This window comes from Canis lupus, chromosome 10 (assembly GCF_003254725.2).
Source record: "Canis lupus dingo isolate Sandy chromosome 10, ASM325472v2, whole genome shotgun sequence".
In the NCBI taxonomy this organism is placed as follows: Eukaryota; Metazoa; Chordata; class Mammalia; order Carnivora; family Canidae; genus Canis; species Canis lupus.
In genome coordinates, this window is record NC_064252.1 from 25262672 (window position 1) to 25279791 (window position 17120).

The 17120-nt window shown below is 43.4% G+C and overlaps 1 protein-coding gene across 3 annotated transcripts in view; it reads right to left on the bottom strand.

Annotated features, from left to right (window-relative positions):
• The window catches only part of MCHR1 (melanin concentrating hormone receptor 1), a 34166-nt gene that overhangs the window by 12809 nt on the left and 4237 nt on the right, over positions 1-17120 (bottom strand). The window lies entirely within an intron of this gene.

Here is a 17120-nt window from a genome sequence, read left to right on the forward strand (position 1 = left end):
GGAGTTAAATTCATAGAGACAGAAAGTAGAATGGAATTTGCCAGGGGCTGGGGGGTGGGTGGAGAATGGGGAGTTGCTATTCACTGGGGACAGGGCTCCAGTTTGGGATAAATGAAAAAAAAACCTGTAGATGGATGGCGGCAATGGTTGCATAACCATGTAACTGTATTTAATGCCACTGAACACTTAAAAACAATTAAAGTAAAATGTACATTACGTATGTTTTACCACAACTTAAAAATATGCCAAATAGTTAAAAGGCGAAAAGGGTGTTCCATGCAATAAATCAGTTTGAGAGCTTTTATAGAATTTCAAAAACCTACTATAGATCATAGTCTTATTAAGTTGCAGTGCCTGTTGCATATTCAATTAGGGTTTTTTTTTTTTTAAGATTTATTTATTTATTTGAGGGAGAGAGAGAGAGAGAGAGAGGGAGAGAGAAAGCATGAATGCAGGGCAGAGTGCCAGAGGGAGAGAGAGAAAGAATCCCAAGCAAACTCCCCACTGAACAGATAACCTAACATGAGGCTCAATCTCTTGACCCCAAGATCATGACCTGAGCTGAAATCAAGAGTCAGGCACTTAACCAACTGTGCCACCCAGGTGATCCTAAATATTTTTCCTTAATAAAGCATGGAAAAACTTGGGATGCATGGGTGGGTCAGTGGTTGAGACAAAACACAATGAGATACCACTTTATACCCACTAGGATAGTTATGATAGAAACGACAGATAAGGGGTGCCTAGGTTCTTTAAAAAAAAAAAAATGGAAAAACTAAAAACAACACCACTACTTTGGGACCCAGAGATTCCAAGACATCAGGCTATTTGGAGGCCTGGGGCAGCAATGTAACATCTTTGGAAGAACAGCTTAAGGTAGATCACCTGCCTTCTTGTTGGGCACCCAGCCCTTGTGTTATCCAAGAAAGAGTTTGTTTTTCTTTTTAAAGATTTTATTTATTTATTCATGAGAGACACAGAGACAGAGTGGCAGAGACATAGGCAGAGGGAGAAGCAGGCTTCCTGTGGGGAGCCTGATACAGAACTTGATCTGGGACCCCAGGATCACGCCCTGAGCCAAAGGCAGACACTCAACCACTGTGCCACTCAGGTGCCCCTCCAAGAGAGAGTTTAATTTCTTTTTTCCTCTATCAAGTATTAAGACACCAAGTCACCTCTTAGAACACAGGCACTGGGCAGCCCGGGTGGCTCAGCGGTTTAGTGCCGCCTTCAGCCCAGGGTGTGGTCCTGGAGCCCTGGGATCGAGTCCCACATCGGGCTCCCGGCATGGAGCCTGCTTCTCCCTCTCCCTGTGTCTCTGCCTCTCTCTCTGTCTCTGTGTCTCTCATGAATAAATAAATAAGTAAGTAAGTAAATAAATAAATAAATAAATAAATAAATAAATAAATAAATAAATGAAATCTTAAAAAGAAAAGAACACGGGCACTGATCTGAGTTGCCTGTGACTAGGGACAAAAAGCTGCTTTACCTGCCAGAGTCATAAAAGTTGTATAGCTGCATTACAAAGAATGTTTAAGGCCTACTTTCCTTAAAACAGGGGCCATTTAATATTTGCCATGGGTGCCAAGACAATTCAGTGAGGGAAAGCACAGGCCTTTCAACAAGTGACACTGGGACAATTGGATATACACACACAAAAATGAAGTTGAATGCCTACCTATACAAAAATTAACTCAAAATGTATCATAGACCTAATGGAAAGAACTAAAAATATAAAGCCCTTAGGAGAAAATATAGGGGTAAATCTTAATGACCTAGGGTTAGACAAAGCCTTCTTAGATATGACACTAAAAGCAATACAGAAGAAAAAATAGATAAATTGGACTTCACCAGAATTTAAAACTTCTGTGCTTCAAAGGTGTCATCAAGAATGTAAAAAGGCAACCCATGGCATGGGAGAAAAAATATTGCAAATCATCTATCTGATAGGAAAATTGAATTTAGAATATAAGAACTCTTACAACTCAATGAAAAAAAGACAAATAATCCAATTAAAGAGTAAGCAGGAATCTGAATATACATTTCTCTAGATAAACAAGTAGTCAATAAGCACATGAAAAGATGCTCAATACTACTAGCTATTAGGGAAATGCAAATAGAAATCACAATGAGGATGTATTTAATGCCACTGAATTGTATACTTACAAATAGTTAAAATGATAAAGGTTATATAGAATATATATGTGTATATATATATATATATATATATGTTTTTTTATATTACCACAATTTAAAAAAACACAATAAGATACAGCTTTTTACCCAATAGGATAGTTATAATAGAAATGACAGATAAGGGGTGCCTGGGTGGATCAGTCAATTGAGCTACTGATTCTTAGTTTTGGTTCCGGTTGTGATCTCAGTGTCATGAGATGGAGCCCCGCATCAGGCTCCACACTTGGCAGGGAGTCTGCTTGGGACTCTCTCTCCTTCTCCCTCTGCCCCTGCCCCCTGTGCTCTCTAAAAAGATTAACAAATAAATAAATAAGAAATGACAGATAATAAGCATTGGCAAGGCTGTGGAGAAATTGAAATCCTCATACATTGTTGGTAGAAATATGAAATAGCTCAGCCACCTTGGAAAACAGTTTAGCATTCCCTTAAAATGTTAAACATAGAGTTACCATGTGACCCAGCAGTTCTTCTGGGTCTATACCCAAAAGAAAATAAAAACATGTTCATAGAAAAACCTGTCCCCAAATGTTCATGGCAGCATTATTCATAATAGCCAAAAACTGGGAAACAATCCAAATGTCCATAAATTAATTGGATAAATAAAATGTGGTGTATCCATACAATAGATTATTTTCAGCCATAAAAAAGAATGAAGTAATGGGGCACCTGGGTGGCTCAGTTGGTTAGGTGTCCCACTCTTGATTTTGGCTCAGGTCGTGATCTCGGGTCATAGGAGTTCATGGAACTCCTCATTAGGCTCCATGCTCAGTGTGGAGTCTGCTTGTTCCTCTCCCTCTCCCTGTGTCCCTCTCCCTACTGGCATACTCTCTCCAATAAATAAATAAATTAATTAATTAATTAAAAAAGATGAAGTACTGATTTATGCTACAACATGAATAAACCTTGAAATTGTTATGAAAAATGAAAGAAGCCAATGTGTGTAAAGACTACACATCTTATGACTCTATGTGAAATGCCCAGAATAGGCAAATCTATAGAGATACAAAGTAGATTAGTGATTTCCTGAGGAGGAGGTAGGGGAAAGAGAGTGACAACTAATGGGTAGGAGTCCTTTTATGAGGTGATGAAAATATTCTAAAATTAGTTGTGGTGATATTTGCACCACTGAATATTGTAAAAATTCTAAAAATTACTGAGGGGCACCTGGCTGGCTCAGCCGGTATAGCATGTGACACTTGATCTCAGGGTAGTGAGTTCAGACACCACGTTGGGCATAGAGCTTACTTTAAAAATAACTGACTAAGGGGGTTAGTTAGGACAGCCCTCTCCTGTCCTCAGGAAAAATCTCTACTCTCTGTCTTCATGCCCTGTCTCCTGGGAACCTCCAGCTACATCTTGCCAACCTTTTAGAGGAGGGGAACCATTGGCAACCACCTTGAATGCTCTTTGCTGAAAGGGACTTTCTGGGAACGCCTCTGACACCTGAACTGCAGTGTGAAGTTGGGTCGCGGCTGGATCTGCTGACGATGCTAGAGTCATTGATTTGGGTGAGTTTTCACTTTGGCTCTGCTGCAGACTTGCTGTGTCATCCAGTAAGTCCCCGACCTGCTCGGTGCCAAATGGTAACTAGAGTAAAATGGGCCTGCCTTGGGATTCTCCTTGCTGTAGATTTTATATATATTTTGAAGCAAAGTTATAGGAACATTTAAACAGCTTTTTAATTTTTTTTTTTAACCCATATGCCTTATCTTAGGTAACCCAGTGGAACAGATGTGGTCCCCAGTGGCAGATGTGAGCCATCCAGCTGGCAGGGTAGAGCTGGGCCCCAAGCCTAGGCTCCCTGCGTCTCTGACTCCAAATTCTCCACTCATTCCTCTCCATGGGGCCCCCATGTGATGACACATTCTTTCTACTTCCAGAATGCTGTTTGAGAAAACAACTTAACTTTCAACTGGTCTCAACTCCTTGAAGATGGCCCCTCCCTGGTCACCCTCCCCACTCAGATGTATAGCATCTGGGTCCTGATTTCACCCAACTGAAGGGGGCTGGGCTGACTGCCCCATGACACTGAGGAAATGTGTGCAGAAAGGACAGAGATGGGCGTGGAATGAGAATTCAGTTCTTTTTTTTTTTTTTTTCATTTTATTTTATTTTAAAAAAGATTTTATTTATTTATTCATGACACAGAGAGAGAGACAGGCAGGCATAGGGAGAAGCAGGCTCCATGCAGGGAGCCCGATGTGGGACTCCATCCCAGGGCCCCAGGATCACACTCTGGGCTGAAGGCAGCACCAAACCGCTGGGTCACTGGGGCTGCCCTATTTTATTTTATTTTATTTTATTTATTTTATTTTATTTATTTTATTTTATTTTATTATTTTATTTATTTTATTTTATTTATTTTATTTTATTTATTTTATTTTTTATTTTATTTTATTTTATTTTATTTTATTTATTTATTTTATTTTATTTTATTTTATTTTATTTTATTTTATTTTATTTTATTTTATTTTATTTTATTTATTTTAGAGATTGAGAGAGTGAGAGAGCAAGCATGAGATGGGGAGGGTCAGAGGGAGAAGCAGGATCCCCTCACCCCCCCAGGAGGCAGCTCACCATGTGCTGGATCCTGGCACTCCCAGACCATGATCTGAGTCAAAGGCAGACATTTAACTGACTTAGCCACCCAGGCACCCTGAGAATCCATTTCTTTTTAGAAGAATTTTAATCCTTAATTTTTTCTTATGGCACACAGGACCCTTCATGATCTGGCCTCTGCCCACCTATCAGGCCTCTTCTCCAACCACTCCTCTTTTCACTGTATGCCCAGTGTCTTATTCAAGTATCTTCGTGGTTCCAGAAAGAACTGCATGCTCCTACAACTTTTGTACACGTTGACCCCTTGGATCTTTGGCCCCTTCCCTCCCTTCCACTCCCTACACTCCTCCACCCAACATCCAGCCTGGCACACATTGCAGCAAATGCTGCTGCTGCTCTCCACGGTGGCTTCACAGGCCAGTGCACCCACCCCGCAGCTGTTATGAGGGTTGGCTTCAAGGACTCACTGCTACCCCAGCTGTCCCCTTGGGTGGAGAACCATTCTTGGCTGACAGGAACCTCTTTGCCAAGGTGGTTACCACCCCTGTCAGCCAGCAGGCAGCCAAAGCCTGGAGCAGGAAAGGGAAGGGGAACCGCTCCACCCCCGGCTATGCCCAGAGCCCACCCCCAGCCCTCGGGAGCAGGCCGAGGCTGGAGTGACCTGACACTTCCTTCTCGCAGCTCCTCCCTCACTGACCGGCTTCACTCCTCTCTCAAGGCTACTTTCCTTCCCCAAACCCCGGCGCCCAGATCCCCGCCCTCACATTCCATTGTAATTAAGGATTTTCTCAGTGTCTCCCAGACTAGACTCTGCGCTTCCTGAAGGCCGGGATAGCGTTCCTATTTATTTTGGGGGACCAGGCAGAGAGCAGGTGCTCCGTGTTGAACTCCATCCAGCTTCTAAGAGGTTGTAAATAGCACAGCAGGAGATTGGGCACCGGCCCTGCCTTCTTGCCTTTCTCTCTCTCTCTCTCATTTCCTCCCCGCTGGGATCCCTTCCTAACTGCCCCCCCCCCCCTATTCTTCCCTTACCTCCCCTACGTGACAAAGAGATAGACTCCCCCTGCCCAAGTTTTCTTGCAACTTGGGTTTGAAAGAAAGAGACTGGCAGAGCTGGAAGAGAGGGCCGGGCTGGCCACAGGGCCGGGCCCTCCCTGGCAGAGGTGAGGCAGTTAGGGGCCGAGGCAGCTCTGAGCTCAGCCCCCAGGGGACCCATCGCAAGAAAGCACCTCCAGCCTGGGGGGGGGGGGGGGGAGGGCTTTCCTGATCACTGCTCGTGACTTTTCCTCACGCTTTCTTTCTTTCTGTACGTCTTCATAAATGCTCCAGGAGCCTCGGTGTTCCCACTTTCTCATTCATTCCCACCCACTCGGTGGCACCAACCCACGTCACCGGAGGAACGTCTTCTTCCAAGGCTTATTAACTTTCCAGGCAGCATCCAGCTCACGTCCGAGCTGAGTCAGTGCATCTGGGCTGGCGCGGGAGGGAGTCTGCGCGGGGCTGACTCAGATGCAGCCGGTGGGGCCTAGCCGAGGTCCTCTCCAGCCGCGCGCCGGGTCACAGGGCCCGGCCCCGCTGCTCTGCGGAGGGGCTCAGCCCGGGCTAAGTGGGCTACGGCTCAGGGCTAGGCTCGCCTCGCTCCCCGCAGCCCACCTATAAAGCACGCCTACTGTTAGGGGGGCCCCACGTCCCTTCTCCTCGTTCCCGTCCCCTTTGGAGACCCAGCAGCCCCGGAGCTGCCAAAGAGGCACCTCAGAGCAGGGGCATAGTAACTGACCCAGTAACCACGCTCATTGGGCCAGGGCTGGGCACGTGACCGGTCAGAGCCAATGAGAGGCTTGAGACTCGCTTTAAAAGTCTGGCTCAGCGGTTTAGCGCCGTCTTCAGCTCAGGGCATGACCTTGGAGACCTGGGATCGAGTCCCACTTCAGGCTCCCTGCGTGGAGCCTGCTTCTCCCTCTGCCTGTCTCTCTCTCTCTCTCTCTCTCTCTCTCTCTCTCTGTGTCTCTCATTAATAAATAAATCTTAAAAAAAAGGCCTGGGATGGAGGGGTCACCTGGCTGATTTCATTCGTCCAGCACGGGACCCTTGATCTTCGGGTGATGAGTTAAAGCCTCAGGTGTAGAGTTTACTTTTTAAAAAATGAAAAAATAAAAATTCTGCGACGAAGACACTCATTCGTTTTTACTGAACTCTAAACTCAAGAAGATGTGGGGGGTTAGAGCTGCTGGCTCCAGCTTGATACCATGTGAAACCTGAGAGGGAAGCCATCCGTGTAGAAGAGAGAGAAATGGTGAGAAAACTGAGTTCTGATTATTTCCTGGAGCGCTGAATCCAGCCATACCTGAAGCTAGAATAATGCACTTTTGAACTTCTGTGGATCAATATACCCCTTTGTAGAGGGTTGAATTTTTTTGCCACTTGTCACTAAGCAATACTAATATTTATTACCACATGTAACTAATTCTAAGACCTACACCCCACACCCCACACCCGCATACACACATTTTAACATCTCTGATGTTAGGAGTGTAGTCCTAATAGAGCCATCATTGTTTGCAAATTTGAGAGACTGAGCACAGCTGTTCATAGTGTTTTCACCCCAACTGAGTTAAATGCTGTGCTGGTACTGCATGTACTGAATTTAATGCTGTTTCAAATATCTTCAGAAAAAATCATGTTGTGATTTAGCATTCAGATAAAAAAGGGATTATGTGATGAGAAAGGCAGGGATGTGGGAGCAAGGAGTGAAACTGATATTAGTGAAACCAAGTTTTCTCTTTGAAGGAATGATGGCTCTTTTCTTACAAAGCAACAGCAAGTGCTTCACAGAACCGGAGACAGGAAGGCAAACCATGAGTGGAAGTTGTGCTACATTTTGTTCCTAAGATATGGGTGAAAAGATTGGCTGTCATACATCAAGTGATGCAGGAGAGATTGTGAATCTCACAGAAGTGATTAGAGGAATTTCAAAGCAACAAGTCACTGTGACTGGCTTACGGCTTGTCCCAAGACTATGGGTAGGATGTGTTGTCATAACACAGTTGGTGTGGTTTCTTTCTTGGTACATCTTTTAACCACTGGAATACATTATCACTCCCTGCTTGCAAAAGTTCTGTTAAAGTCACTGGCTCAAGGTCACATACTGGTTACCATCAGATTTAGGCCACAGCTTTAAATTCTTTATTGTAATTCTCCTTAGTCTCTGTAGTGTGGGGAAAGAGACAACAGGTGAGAAAGAGAAACACCTCTGGCTTGGGCCCCTTGGAGGGGACCAGGCCCAAGAATCCAGATCCTGACCCACACCAGAGTCTAAGACCTTCTGACCCCCAGCCCCCTGCCCCCTGAGAGGGAAACCATTTTTGTAAAAGAGAGAGAAATGGTGAGATAACTGAGTTCTGATTATTTTCTGGAGTCCTGAATCCAGCCATACCTGAAGCCCCCAACAGAGCTGGGAGTGAAGGGACACCTGAGAAAGAACTTCCACTCTCCCTTGGTGTGTCTCAGAAAGCTGGGCCTCATAGCAGGGCTGGGGCCCCAGATTGTTACAACAGGAATGTTTTGCCTAATTGGCACATGACAAGATTCAGAACTCAGGGACACCCAGGAAATCACCTAAGGTCACCTGCTAGCAGGGCGGAGCCAAGCTGTGAAACCAGGCTTATCTTTCCACCAAGTTGCCCTGCCTTTCTCTACTGTGAGTGCCTGCTTTATTACTGCTATCACAAGGTACATGTTGTTCACCTGCAGGGAGCTGGTACCATTAGTGGGATGTAATCATTTAGCTTGACTCTAATCAGTATTTTTGCTGCCACAGTTTTTACCACACTCTATACTTTTCCAGGAGTCAGGGGCAGTGGGGTATTGAGTATCCCCGTCTATTCAGACAAGAAAAAAAATAACCAACTTAAGAATGAATCAGGGGACACCTGGGTGGCTTAGTGGTTGAGTATCTGCCTTTGGCTCAGGTCGTGATCCCTGGATCCTGGGATTGAGTCCCACATCGGGGTCTCCGTAGGGAGCCTGCTTCTCCCTCCCCTTATGTCTCTGCCTCTTTCTCTGTGTGTGTCTACTGAATAAATAAATAAATCTTAAAAAAAAATATGAATGAATCGGTAGGGGCACCAGGTTGCTCAGTTGGTTAAGCGTCTGACTCTCGATTGCATCTCAGGTCTTGATCTCAGGGTCATGAGTTCAAGCCCCATAGCATAGTGTCTACTTTAAAAAAGTCTGTAGGATGGCAGCACATACAGGCATGTGAAAAATTACTTCAGAGCATTGCTCTAGTGGTGGAACTTTGGTAGGGAGAGAAACCAGTATAACCTGTTCCATCAATACAGAGCTCAAAAGAACTACAGCTAATTGCTGGAGTCCTTATCTCTCCCTACTTTGTGATTTGCCTCCAAGTGTTGAGGGCTTCAAGCATGGCTCCATACAGAGATGTGAATGTGGCATGAAGATCCTGTTCCTTTCTTTCTTCATCTTTTACTCCTGCTTGTCATTCCTGGGCTTTATCTCCAACTCTTCGCTTGCTGCCTAACAGTAAGCCTACATTGTCTTTATAGTTTATGAAGTTAGAGAAGAAAGAAAGAGCATCTTTTCCCAAGGACTGCAGCAAAAGTCCCAGGGAGCCCTCTGTCTGGCCCAGTTAGGTTACATCTCTGTTCCAGGGTACAGAGAGCCCGATGTGGGACTCGATCCTGGGACCCTGGGATCACATCCTGAGCCAAAGGCAGTCGCTCAACCACTGAACCACCCAGGCATCCCATGTCAGATCCATTTTCAATCTAGTTTTCTTCCTGGCCACAAGATGGTTGCAGCAGTTGTGGACATCACATCCAAATAATATCCTCAGTCTCTTTATCCTCAGACTCTCTCTGTGTCTCTCATGAATAAATAAATAAAATCTTTTTAAAAAAATGGATCTGACACGAAGAAAGGCAGAGAGAGATGCGAAAATCCCGGCACTTCTATGGCATTATTGAGCATCTGATTTGCACTACTGGAGCCTGATCCACTGTTGGGTGGCACAATACATTCCTCTTTGCTTTTTTTTTAATTTTTATTTATTTATGATAGTCACAGAGAGAGAGAGAGAGGCGCAGAGACACAGGCAGAGGGAGAAGCAGGATCCATGCACCAGGAGCCCGATGTGGGATTCGATCCCGGGTCTCCAGGATTGCGCCCTGGGCCAAAGGCAGGCGCCAAACCGCTGCGCCACCCAGGGATCCCATTCCTCTTTGCTTAAGATTATTTGAAGTTTTTCTTGTTATTTGAAGCCAGAAGCAGTCTAACCGAAACAGATCGACCCCAGTGTCCATGTTGCCGAGGGGGTGGCACACATAATGTCAGGTGGGTGTATTTTGTCAGCTTAGTGAACCTTCTGGAAAATAATCCACACCTATCCTTCAGAAATCCTTCAGTGAGTTGGAGCCCTCCTCTAATATATACTGCAGTGAGGTCACACAATCAAATTCTGACCGAAGTATCCCATACCCACTGAGCCACCCAGGTGTTATGGTAGTTTTTATTTTTAAGGTTCACACAATGATATGCTGCCTGCAAGAGACTCACTTCAGGTTTAAAGATATAGGGTCGCCTGGGTAGATCAGTCAGTTAAGCATCCAACTTGTGATCTCAGGTCTTGATCTCAGGGTTGAGAGCTCATGCGCTGTGTTGGGCTTCACACTGGTTGTGGAGCCTACTTAAAAAGAGGGGAGCTGTCATAGTGGTTGAGTATCTGCCTTTGGCTCAGGTCATGTTCCCAGGGTCCTGGGATGGAGTCCCACATTGGGCTCCCCATAGGGAGCCTGTTTCTCCCTCTGCCTATGTCTCTGCCTCTCTCTGTGTGTCTCTCATGAACAAATAAATAGAATCTTTAAAAAAAAAAGTATGCAAGTAAAGTGAGAGTGAAGAGATGAGAAAAGACATTTCCAAGAAAGCAGGGGTAGCTAAATTCATGTCAGACAAATAGACTTTAAGCTAAAATGATCACAAGAGACAAAAATTATTAATGTAACGATAAAGGGATCAATTCATCATGAAAATATAACAGTTGTAAATATTTATACGTCCAACATCAGAGCACCTAAATATGTAAAGCAAAGACTAATAGAGCAAAAAGAAGAAATAAGCAGCCACACATTAATAGCTGGGGACTTTAATCCCACCCAGACTCTCAACAAGGCTAGACCATCCAGAGAATCAATAAGGAAACTGTGGATTTGAACAACTCTATGACCAAATGGACCAAACGGACCTGACAGACATGTATGATCATTCTATCCCACAACAGCAGAATACACGTTCTTCTCAAGCACACATAGAACATCTTCTGGGATGGTTCGTATGTTAGGTCACAAAACATGTCTCAATAAAGTCAAGAAGATAGAAGTTATATGAAGTATCTTTTTTTTTTTTTTTTAAGTAATCTTTACACCTAATGTGGAGCTTGAACTTACAACCCCAAGATCAAGAGTCACAGGCTCCACTGCGCCAGCCAGGCACCCCTAAGTATCTTTTCTGACCACAATGATATGAAACTAGAAATCAATTAACAGGAAGAAAGCTGGAAAATTCACAAATAAAGCAGAAATTAAACAGCACTTCCCTGAACAACCAGTGGATCAAAAAAGAAACCAAAAGGGAAATTAAAAGAATCTTAAGACAAGGAAAAATGAAAGCACAACATACTAAAACTTATGGGATGCGGTAAAAACAGCCCTAAGAGGGAAGTGACTGTCTGTGGGGATGTGGAGAAAAGGGGACCCTCGTGCATTGTCAGGAATATAAATTGGTACGAGCACAATGGAAAACAGTATGGAAATCACTCAAAAAATGGAAAATAGAACTGCCCCAGGTTCCAGCAATCTCACTTCTGGGTATATATCCAAAGGAAATGAAGTCACTATCTCAAAGAGGTCCTTGAACCACCCGTGTTTATTGCAGCATTATTTACAATAGCTGAGACAGGGAAACAACCTAAGTGTTGACAGATAATGGATGAAGAAAATGTAGGAAATAAAGAAATGGGATATTCCACAATGGAATGTTATTCAGCCATAAAAAGGAAGGGAATCCTGCCAATTTTGACAACATGGATGAACGTGAGGGCATTATACTAAGTGAAATAAGTCAAAGAATGACAAATACTGTACAGTCTCACTTCCATGTGGAATCTAAAAATATCTGAACTCATAAACAGAAAGCACATTGGAGGTTTCAGAGGGCAGCAGGGGTTGGGGCGAGGTGCAGGGAATGGATGAAAGTGGTCAAAGCGTACAAACTTCCAGTTATAAGATGAATAAAAATTCTGGGGGCGCCTGGCTGGCTCAGTCAGGGCAGTGGAGGGTATAACCCTTGGTCTTGGGGTCATGAGTTCAAGCTCCATGCTAGGTGCAAAGCTTACATAAAAAAAATTTGTGTGTGTGTGGGGAGATGCCTGGGTGGCTCAGCGGTTGAGCATCTGCCTTTGGCCCAGGGCGTGATCCTGGAGACCCAGAATCGAGTCCCACGTTGGGCTCCCTGCATGGAGCCTGCTTCTCCCTCTGCCTGTGTCTCTGCCTCTCTTTCTGGGTCTCTCATGAATAAATAAATAAAATATTTAAAAAGAAAAGACTTTAAAAAATGAACAAGATGAAACTCTAGTGCTTAGATATACACATCTGAGTGATAAAACTATAAACAGAAGGAAGTGATTTTGATAAAAGGTGACTTTGGAGGGAGTCAGGAAGACTTCCTTGGAATATGGAACATAGAAGGGCCATTGAGGAGCTTGACAAAGCACCATTTCTTGACCTGGAAGGTGGTTTCCAGGATATTTGCCTTATAATAATTCATTGTGCTCAGTGTTTATTGGGTGCGATTTTTTTTGTATCTGCACGTTATAATCAGAAAGGGTAAAAAAAAAGTAAACACTGTACATCTGGTCAGGTCACCCACTCTGCTTAAAATCCTTCAGTGGCTTAGACAAAGTCTAAGTTCTTAATCAAGGCTCACAAGGCTCTTGCAGATTTGGTCTGCCCTGAGTTGAGAGGGGAAGAGAATGCAAAACAGGCCATGCTGTCAGGACAGGGGCCGCAGGAAGTGAGACCTGGCCTGGGGCAGCCAAAAGAGAGGCCCAACACCCAGGAGGCCAGGATTGAACCCAAGGAGCTAGTTGCATGAAGATTAGCAACAGGGAAATGTTCCTCTCTGCCTCCTTGTGCTATAGTGTCAGTGAGAGAAATGGGAGCAACTCTTCCCAAGTGTGTGCCCCTCAGCATTCAGTGTGTCCTTCTTAGACTAGCTCCCTGGCTCTGTATTTTTTTGTCACCTGGTCACATCGTTCCATGATACAGTATTGAGAGTTTTTTTTTTTTAAGATTTTATTTATGCATGAGAGACACAGAGAGAGGCAGAGACACAAGCAGAGGGAGAAGCAGGCTCCATGCAGGGAGCCCAATCAGGACTCAATCTTGGGTCTTCAGGATCATGTCCTGGGCCAAAGGCAGATGCTCAACTGATGAGCCACCCAGGCGTCCTGCAGAATTGAGACTTGTAAGAAGTTTACAGTCTTGTAGAACAGGAGTAGGTGAAAAGGATACATAAATTACCTAATTTAAAAATATGGCTTTGTTTTTTTCATTAAAAGTAACTCTGGGGGTGCCTGGGTGGCAGAGTCAGTTGAGCAACCGACTCTCAGTTTCTGCTCAGGTCATGGTCTCAGCGTCATGAGACAGAGCCCTGCATCAGGCTCCTCAATGGAGTCTCTCTCTCCTCCTTTATCCCTTCCCCACACCAAACGCATGCTCTGTTTCTCAAATAAATCTTTAAAAAAATAAACAATGAAAATAAAAGTAACTCTATACCTATCATATGTGCATTCTTCTCTAGTATACTATTCTATACTTCAAAGAAAAAAAATTTAGAACATTTTTATGACATTGGAATAGGCAGATCTTTCACCAAAAGGATACAAAAAGTGCTAATCATAAATGAAAACAATTTATTAAATGAATGATATTAAAACTAAGAACTGCTGTTTATCAAAAGACACCATTAAGGGAATAAAAAGACAACCCACAATATAGGGTAAGATATTCTCAATACATATATTTGATAAAGCTCTCAAATTCAGAATTTATAAAGAACTTGTATAAATCAATAAGGAAAAGATAGACAATCCAACAGAAAAATGGGCAAGAGACTTGAACAGGCACTTCACAAAAGAAGCTCTCTAAATGCTAAATAAACAAATGGAGGGATGCCTGGGTGGCTTAGCGATTGAGTGTCTGCCTTTGGCCCAGGGCGTGATCCTGGAAACCTGGGATCGAGTCCTGCATCAGGCTCCCTGCATGGAGCCTGCTTCTCTCTCTGCCTGTGTCTCTGCCTCTGTGTGTGTGTGTGTCTCTTATGAATAAATAAATAAAATCTTTTTAAAAATTGAAAGATTTTTAACTTTGTTACTCATCAGTAAAATGCAAATAAACTGCAATGTGATGTCCTTCCAACTTGACTGGATAAAATTAAAAGGATCAAAAATATCAAGTTTAAAGGAAGACGTGAAGCAATAGGAACTCTCATTGAATGTAAACAGCTACGATTACTTTAGAAAGTTAGCTGGCAGTACACAATAAAGCTGAAAATAGGGATCCCTGGGTGGCGCAGCGGTTTGGCGCCTGCCTTTGGCCCAGGGTGCGATCCTGGAGACCCCGGATCGAATCCCACATCGGGCTCCCTGCATGGAGCCTGCTTCTCCCTCTGCCTGTGTCTCTGCCTCTCTCTCTCTGTGTGACTATCATGAATAAATAAATAAAAATCTTAAAAAAAAAAAAAGCTGAAAATATGCCTCTCCTACGACCCAGCAAATGCACTCCCAAAATGCATGTATGTGAACCAAAAGACATGCATTAGAATATTTATACCAGTCCTATGTGTAATAGCCCACACTGAAAACAACCACGTTAGCAGAATGGATAAGTTTATTATAATATACTCATACACTGCAATGAAAATAAGCAAACTATAATCACACACAAATATATGGCCTAATCTTACAGAGTGTTGAGCAAAATAAGCCAAACTCTAAATACTTTTATTATATATATATATATATATATTTTTTTTTTTTTTTTAAGTAATCTCTACACCCAATGTAGAGATCAAAACTCCCACACTCCACCCACGGAGCCAGCCAGCCCGCCTGCCCCCATTACTTTAGATTCTATCATTCCATTTGTAGATTATAGAAAGAACAAAAATAGGCAAAACCAATCTATGCTGTAAGACATCAATAGAGAGATACCTAACTAAGGGTGCTAATGGATGGAAGGGGGCACGAGAGGGATTTCTCTTTTTTGATCTGGGTGCTGGTTTTTTTTTTTTTTTTTTTTTGATCTGGGTGCTGGTTAAACATATGTGTTCTGTTTGTGAAAAGTCTTCAAATCCTGCAGCTATGATGTATGCACTTTTCTGTATGCTTCTGAAGTATATATACCTCAATAAAGGGTGACAGAACAAAACCAAGAATGGATATATTATGAAGTCACATTCAAAATAGGCCTACACAAGAGCCTTAAAGATGCAGGCCTTCTTTTTTTTTTTTAATTTTTATTTATTTATGATAGTCACAGAGAGAGAGAGAGGCAGAGACACAGGCAGAGGGAGAAGCAGGCTCCATGCACCGGGAGCCTGACGTGGGATTCGATCCTGGGTCTCCAGGATCGCGCCCTGGGCCAAAGGCAGGCGCTAAACCGCTGCGCCACCCAGGGATCCCGATGCAGGCCTTCTGAATAGGCTAGCAGGCTAGCGGGGGATTTCTCCCTTCTATGAAGGCTCTTTGGTGAAAAGCACCACTTCTAGTTTCCCTTGGTGAGGTTTTGAGGCGCCACCTCCACCTGGAAGCCCTGTGATAGGGCCAAGTTAAAGGATCCTGTGCCTGTGCTCTTGTGGTTAGGTTTGGGTGAGACTAGTGAGGCATGGTAAGGCAAGCGCAAGGTCAGGTCACGTCTGTTCTATATTTTAAATATTAATAGGGTTTGGAGGGCATTAATTTTCATTTATTTTTTTGGAAATATGGCATTGAAATATTATCTTGATCATTGAGCTTGGTTTTGGTGTCCATTTAAATTTCGTGTCTGATTGTCCTCAACCTCGATTATGACAGCATGGTCAGTTTTCATTTAAGGAAAACAAAAAAAGGCTCTGCTTGTTTTTATTCTAAAACAAAATCTTTATGCTCTCCAAGCAGTAAGAACTTACCATTGGGTTTCACCCCTCACGCTGTTACCAAAGTTGCGATTTCTCTATCTAGGGAGTAAAGAAGGAGTTCCAGACCTCAACCACTAGAGGACGCCAAAGAACGGCTTAAAAGCTGAATTCTTTAGTAATTAAGGCCGTCCTCCAGGAAAGACATAGCCCAGCCTGGATTCCTTTTCTCTGACAAAAGCCCATCCATTTTGTGATTCTCTGCCTCTCTGCAGCTCCAGTCCCAAGTAGGCCCTAAACACATGAGCCAAATTCAATATAAGAATAGGCTTAAGGGGCACCTGGGTGGCTCAGCGGTTGAGTGCCTTGGGCTCAGGGCATGTTCCTGGGGTCCTGGGATGGAGTTCTGCATCAGGCAGGGAGCCTGCTTCTCCCTCTGCCTATGTCTCTGCCTCTCTCTGTGTCTTTCATGAGTAAATAAATAAAATCTTAAAAAAATAAAGATTGACACTTCTCAAGGATTGTATGATCTTTAGGGGACAAAGAGATACAGAAAGTGTTTACAGAATATAGGGGTGGGGGAAGTAATCCAAGCCCACTGCATTGACCCTCGTTGGTCCTAATTTCTTCTGGGGTAGAAAACAGTAGTGGTCTTCTAATTTATTTGCCCAACCCCCTTTCAGTCTCCTTCCAATCTAATCAGTTAACTCCCATGTAAATCTTAAAACACATTTTGGATCCTGTTTTCAGAAGCCCAGTACCAACCTTACCTTGGCATTTTTTACTTTTTTTACAATAGGGCCTCAACCAAACTTTCAAGCCTTATCTCTTGAACAAACCAGACAACTCCTTTGTTTAAACATGTCCCGTGTTTTCCTCCCTCCATTCTATTACTCACAGTTGGAATGCCCTACCTCATTGCTTCCTGTCAAACATACACTCCTTCAAATGAAGTTACTGGATTTTCTGTAAGACATGAACTCTCTCTTACTTCATTTTTACTGACTTTAGCATTGTTCACATTGGTGTTATTTGTGAACCCTGTTCTTGATTGTGGGCAAGGGTTGTCTATTTCAGTTTTTTATGTTTCTTCTAGTTCCTTGTGTGTAGCCAACAAATGTTTATTGCATTACACCTAGAATTCTAATATACTAATTTTAGGATCCGTACCATGGCTC